The 6,801-nt window shown below is 34.7% G+C and overlaps 1 long non-coding RNA gene across 1 annotated transcript; it reads right to left on the bottom strand.

The window, feature by feature from the left end:
* Window positions 1-5,026: 5,026 nt before the first annotated feature.
* On the bottom strand, window positions 5,027-6,104 carry LOC124371837. The gene is made up of 2 exons (XR_006923280.1): window positions 5,664-6,104; window positions 5,027-5,300 (listed from the first exon to the last, which is right to left on the bottom strand). It is a non-coding gene; the product is annotated as an uncharacterized LOC124371837 (long non-coding RNA).
* Window positions 6,105-6,801: the final 697 nt, after the last annotated feature.

Raw genomic sequence — 6,801 nt, forward strand, 5'->3', positions numbered from 1 at the left:
TGGTCAAGAAACTTAAATCAATGTATTTAAAAGGTCAATATTTGTACCGAGTTTGAACTTGTTTCAACATTCCTACCACCAGTTCTTTGTGGTAGAAATGTTCTTATGGGAATTACGTTTAATCAGTATATCGAAAACCATTTGAGATACAAAAAGCCTGACTTATTACCATATTTTTAGTAAACTTTATAAATATTCCAGTACACTTTTTGTTTTTTCTCCAAGTTCTTAAATAACGAAGTTGTGAATTTTTAGTTTAAAGGCAGCCATGTATTGAAACGAAATGGTGACAAAGTAGTTAGTGATTGTACCACGTACAATTTTGAACGGGGTGGATTTGGGCTCTAGAGATCATTTTCAATGAAGTTATGTAGAAATATTTGGTAAGTGCTACCGTGAGGGTGATTACAATAGGCTGATTTTGTAAAGAAAATCTCACCTTAAAAATTTACACATTACAACTCTTTATTCCAAATTTAGACAACTGAAAGCCTAGACATGCCAGACAATGAGAACCTGTGTGTATACCACAAGCACACTCGCAGCACACATCAAAGTTTGTTACTTGTTCAAAATTCAAATCCCACAATTGCTATTATTCTATTTTTAGTTATTTATTATTTATGATTTATTAGTACATATAACTATATGTATGTATCCTTCGTACTTGGGTGAAGATTGGCAAAATATGTTTTTGGAATGGGACAACATTTTGTGAAAAAAACATGTTTTTTTAACTATAAAACTTATTGGTAATAGTAAGTTTGCACCAACTAATATTTTTACCATTAAAAAGTCATGCTGATGTATCTGCCTCTGGTTCTTACTTGACGATAATATTAGCAAATATCCATCTGTTATCATTAGTAAATTCTTTGTGAATAATACTTTTATGTTACCTACTCAATGGATAAGAATAAAAGCAATTAATTTGAGTGAAAACTATTGCTTTTAATAAGATAATATGAGCTAATAAACACACAAGGTGTACAAGAAATCATTATGAATATACCATAACAAAGAATATATCATACTCAAAGTTCATTGTTTGAGAAAGTTTTGATATACCCTCCTTTGACAGCTGGGACCACCAAGTGACTGCAGTATTACCAATTGAAAACACATTTATCTTACAAATAGTCTTTAAAGTAAGGCTTTGGTAGTTTTTGTGAACATTTTTGTAAATTATTTCCAATAAATGCAGTTTTAAATGGAAAATATACTAGTATAGTTTGTGGATGATACGTGTAACATATGTGAAAAATCTAATCTTCAACGTATGTATCAGCAAATTGTCTGCTTCAAGGAAAGTCATTAGCGGATGTGCTTGTATCCATCCGTGAAGGATAAATACAAGCAATAATTTAATGCGGGTTCTAAGTAGGCAAAGGAAGCACTTAACAATTTCCATACATTCTGTTTAAGATCCTCAATTAATTATGTTGAAGTTTCCAACGTTTATTATAGTTATGTTCATCTAGGACAACAAGATGAGAATATCTCTCATAACATTTAGTCGTAAAAGACTCTTTGCTCTCCTTCTGGATATTCAGGATGGGTAAGGAGATTTGTTGAGATCTCATGATGAGGGATAACGAGCACTTTCTCAATCTTAACACCTTGGAGGAAGAGGAGGTTAGTTCTGTTCCAGCCTCTCCCATTCAAAGTGAGTAGGTGAACCAACATTAAGGGAGTCCATCCGTTCCAACAGTCATCCTCTGCAATGGACCAGACCTATTGATGACTTCCAACCCCCCTCCCCCCATTAATCTTGTCATTCACAGTTCGCGAATTGCCACTCCTGGACATCTATTGGGTTGCCTAGATTTAAGTGATACTGGTTATTGTTGTACCCAGCTAGCCAATGCTAAATAGCTGGTAGTGCCAATTGCCAATAGTGTAGGTCCTGTAGGCAGATATAAGCCATCCAGAAGCGAGCTCTCCTGGAAACCTTTTTTATTGTGCTATGAGTAACAAAGAGCAGAGGATATGAAGAGTTCAACAAATTTTGACACGCCTAGCTATGGTTTACTTTTTGTATAAATCAAACTATTAGTCTAGAAGTTGAAAGCTAATTTGCACTATGTAGAACATTCAGCCGATTGTTTGTGAAATTGGCAGAGGATTTTCCGCTAAAGTTGTCATCTATTATAGTTTTCATGGGGGTTGAAATGGAAGAATGTCAAAAGTCTTAAAGTATATCGAAATGATAATATTTTACTCTGTTCATATTTTGTTTTAGCTTGACTTACTTAAATCTAATAATTATCAGACATGCAATAAAGTTATGTCATCAGCCAACTTCCACGAAAACTGATGACTCATTTCTTTCTCAGGGAAAAATCTTCTGTCGATTTCACAAAACACTCGGCTGTAAGCCAATATAATAAAAGTTAGCCCTCAGCTCCTAGACTAATAGTTTGAATTAATTGTTCCAAAAGCAAAAATTAGCACTATTGGCTCGCAGAGTACACCAATAACCGATGTGTTACTAAAGAGTTGTCAGAAAATGCTGAATTTTAGTCGGTCTCCGTATTTTTGGCTGATTCTGATTTAACTTTTCTTTATATCTCTGTTTTAATTGTCTTAAACTAAAACCAATTGACTCAGGAAAAAAACTGTTCGATATCCTATTTCTATTCCCATCAGAATTAGCGTGACAATGTCTAAGAGAAAATTCCTCTATCTATCAATTTTATGAAAAGCTACATTGTGTGCTAATGCAATGCAATTTGGCTCTTGGCTCATGGACTACAGTATCTTCTTCTGTAAGGTACAATATTTTGAAGAACTAATTCCAAGCAAATCTTTAGTTCATTTTTATCCATAGTTCACTAAAGATATTTCATATATATTTAAAAAACAATCAAAGAACACTGAACACAAATTTACACACTTACCATAAACATGCACTATGTAGGTAAGTTTAAATTTCGTTCCTCAAACACTTACAGTATATTACAAACATCTTACTATATATGTATACGTACAAATTTTTACAATTTTGTTTAAAAAAAACTAACATAACGCATTGAAGGCATCATATGAGGGTGTATGACATGTGCTCGGAATTGACTTGTAAAGAATTATAACTTTATTTAACTAAACCAAAGGATATATATTATTTTTTTAATATTCTCCCACTCTTAAAATAATTTTATTTCTATATAATTGGAAGCTTTTTTTTTATTCCATCGTAAAGATTTAGTTTCGTCACAAGAAAAAATGTAATTCAAAAAGGCATCATTTTGTTGAAATGGTTTGAAGAGCCGCTTCAAAAACATCCAATTGATGTCACTTGTCATCCTGCGATAACAGATGTGGAGCTCACCAAGAAGACACATTGTGATATCCCAAGTATTCTATCACGATCTCTTGGACACTACTGTAACTGATTCTGAGTTCTTCAACATTTTAAAAACAAGTTATGCGCTGATCTTCCTCAATGAGATTTTGGACTTCCTCAATGTTGATCTCGGTTTCACTCGTCCTTGGGCGACAATTGTGGCACTCATTCTCAACCCTTTCACATCCCTCAAAAATTTGTTTGTGCCAAGTAAACACACATGTTTTTCGCAAGATATTGTCCCTGAACTTTTTTCATCACATTACAAAATTTCGGTTAGGCTTACTCTTTCCTGAGCCAAGACTTAATAATGAATTTGAGAGTTGCGGTTGTTTCTTTCTGTCCCCAACAGTATATAAGCTACGTACACATCAAGCAATTTTAGGTCAATGACTCATTCGGAATTTTTTAGATAACCAGTCTCGTTTATAGTTTACTTATTCTTGTAGTAACCTTTAAGGTGGTCAGTTGGAATAACTTTTTTTGATTCCAAAGAACTGGTTGCTCTTAGCCCTTTAAATACTACTTCTGAGGAGAGGAACATATAGAAAAATTGTTTTCTTACATGAGGAGTGTTAGGAATTTGATATAAAAATTTGGGGCTTATTCAGACTCAAGGAAAAATGGTTTAAGATAAGGATATAAACTGTTTACAGTATGTACATGAGAAGTGACTGAACTTTATGAAATATTACTATTTCCATAATAAATACTATTTAAAAACCAATTTTAAACTTAAATTTAATAATAGAAAATAATTATCATGAAACCTTGAGTTAAAAGAAAATAATTCACTAAAGCCAAATTAACTATTAGTTAAATAAAATTGTTATTACTGTATAACCCTCAGTGGAAAAATAAATGCACAAGTTGGCAACATAGACTATTATTAAAAATTTAAGCTTAGCAGCCAATCACAGTAAAAATTCTGATTAAAGCCCTTCTAAAAGTTCATAACAATATTCAACAATTCTGATTTTGGAAAATGCATCAAGATTTCTTTATGTATTTTTCTCTGTAGACAACAGATATACTTTACCTTACGGTGGTCACTAGAGTAGCCAATCATGTTCCGTGATGTAATGAAATAAGGCTAGTTATAATTATTATATTCATCACAATAATGATCACTGACTTCAGAAATGCTATTTTTGGATATCTACTCATACTGAAGACCTGTCTTTGGCCTGTGCACAAGGATCATCCCAGTTATCATCAATATTACCTAGAATTCCTGGTGGGATATGTTTTGAAATAAGGTCTCTTCTCAACTCACTGTAACTCCTTTACATCGCTGTATCCACACTACCTTTCAAATTGTATTGTTGGATGGAATTATTAACATGAGAAGATTTCTTCTAATAACTTCAGAGGTTGACTGTCACTGCTGAAAGAATGTTTTGATGTAGTAGAGATTACATTTTCTAGGTGTAAAAAACCGATATTTGTAATTATTTGTCAAAAATCTGGCATTTTAAGAGCTGCTTAAAAAGCTTTTAGATTACAGTTTACAATTATGTCCTGTATAAAGATTACATAATGTTAAAGGGTATCAATTATTAATCATAAGCATATTATAAACCACCCCTACACTGTGAGTTGATAGCAAAGGAAAGAGGTTTAATCGTTATTCTTCATCAATTTTGTATTTTATATAATCTAGACAAGTAAATAGTGAGATTTAAGAGAAAGTTTTTTATTGTTACATTAGAAATTACACGATTGAATGAATGACAAAAATTACAAATATGAAGATGTGGAGAGGAAATACATCACAACTAAATCCATTTATCAGCAACCCCAGTGACTTGTGTTCAAATGAAAAATGTAAGAAATAGTGGTGAGCAAACAGCCAATAGCTTACAACGTGAATTTTAGCAACTGGTGCGTATCCACAACGTGCCTTCAGATTGGATGAACATTGTGCAGCTGCAGCAAACGGGAATTTAGGTACCTGCCGATTATCCACAACGTGACTTCAGATTGATGAACATTGTGCGGCTGCATCAAACGGGCATTTAGGTACCTGGCGATTATCCACAACATGACTTCAGATTGATGAACATTGTGCGGCTGCATCAAACGGGCATTTAGGTACCTGGCGATTATCCACAACATGACTTCAGATTGGATGAACATTGTGCAGCTGCAGCAAACGGGAATTTAGGTACCTGGCGATTATCCACAACGTGACTTCAGATTGGATGAACATTGTGCGGTTGCAGCAAACGGGAATTTAGGTACCTGGCGATTATCCACAACGTGACTTCAGATTGGATGAACATTGTGCAGCTGCAGCAAACAGGAATTTAGGTACCTGGCGATTATCCACAACGTGACTTCAGATTGGATGAACATTGTGCGGCTGCAGCAAACGGGAATTTAGGTACCTGGCGATTATCCACAACGTGACTTCAGATTGGATGAACATTGTGCAGCTGCAGCAAACAGGAATTTAGGTACCTGGTGATTATCCACAACATGTCTTCAGTTTGGATGGATAGTGCAGCGGCTGCAAACAGGAATTTAGGTACCTGGTATGTATCCACATGTTGTCTGATTGGATGAATAGTGCAGCGGCTGCAAACAGGAATTTAGGTACCTGGTGATTATCCACAACATGTCTTCAGTTTGGATGAATAGTGCAGCGGCTGCAAACAGGAATTTAGGTACCTGGTATGTATCCACATGTCGTCTGATTGGATGAATAGTGCAGCGGCTGCAAACAGGAATTTAGGTACCTGGTATGTATCCACAACATGTCTTCAGATTGGATGAATAGTGCAGCGGCTGCAAACAAGAATTTAGGTACCTGGTATGTATCCACATGTCGTCTGATTGGATGAATAGTGCAGCGGCTGCAAACAGGAATTTAGGTACCTGGTATGTATCCACATGTCGTCTGATTGGATGAATAGTGCAGCGGCTGCAAACAGGAATTTAGGTACCTGGTATGTATCCACAACATGTCTTCAGATTGGATGAATAGTGCTGCAGCTGCAAACAAGAATTTAGGTACCTGGTGCATATCCACCATGTGGTGGTAAGATCCTTGGTATGTCTTCTTTACTGTATTGTATATCAGTAGTCTAGGGGCCATCAAGCAGGATTTTAGAATGTTGGATCCTCTGTTGAACTGTGATGGGTGTAGATGTTTGTTGTTTGACTGTTTTATCATTGTCCCTGGGGTTTTGATTCATTATTTTGTATCTCCACTTGTCTCTTCATATTAATGTACAGTTTGAAGGAGACGCAAATTTTCAAAACTCTGCCGTTATTACAGTTAATGGCTGTTGGAATTTATTCACATCTAATTTTAAGCACAACAGAATTTTCTACTAGATTGTAACAGAAATGTTATCTACTCATGTTTATGTCACTTCCACAATTTAAATGAGTTTTTATAAATCATCAAAGTCAAAGTCAAGTCAAAGTCAAAAGTTTCTTTATTCATA

Source organism: Homalodisca vitripennis, unplaced genomic scaffold (genome assembly GCF_021130785.1).
Source record: "Homalodisca vitripennis isolate AUS2020 unplaced genomic scaffold, UT_GWSS_2.1 ScUCBcl_2113;HRSCAF=6531, whole genome shotgun sequence".
NCBI lineage: Eukaryota > Metazoa > Arthropoda > Insecta > Hemiptera > Cicadellidae > Homalodisca > Homalodisca vitripennis.